Below are 270 nucleotides of genomic sequence, written 5' to 3' on the forward strand. Positions count from 1 at the left end.
CTGCCGGAGGGGAGGAGCAGGAGCAACTTTTTGGTTATAGCTTTATTTGTATATATATACTTTCGAAATTTTATAACTTAGCATTAATAACTATATATTTAACTTGATGTTATAGTTTATGACATCTCCATCTAATGACATTGTTACATTGTTCTTTTGAAGATGCTAGGCAACTGTACACTGGGTATAGGCCTACTGCACACAGAAAATACAGACCAACTGGTCTGTGAGCAGCCATGGGCAGTGTAACAGATACCGTGAGCAGAACGC

This window comes from Salmo salar, chromosome 04 (assembly GCF_965601325.2).
Source record: "Salmo salar chromosome 04, fSalSal1, whole genome shotgun sequence".
Classification (NCBI taxonomy): Eukaryota; Metazoa; Chordata; class Actinopteri; order Salmoniformes; family Salmonidae; genus Salmo; species Salmo salar.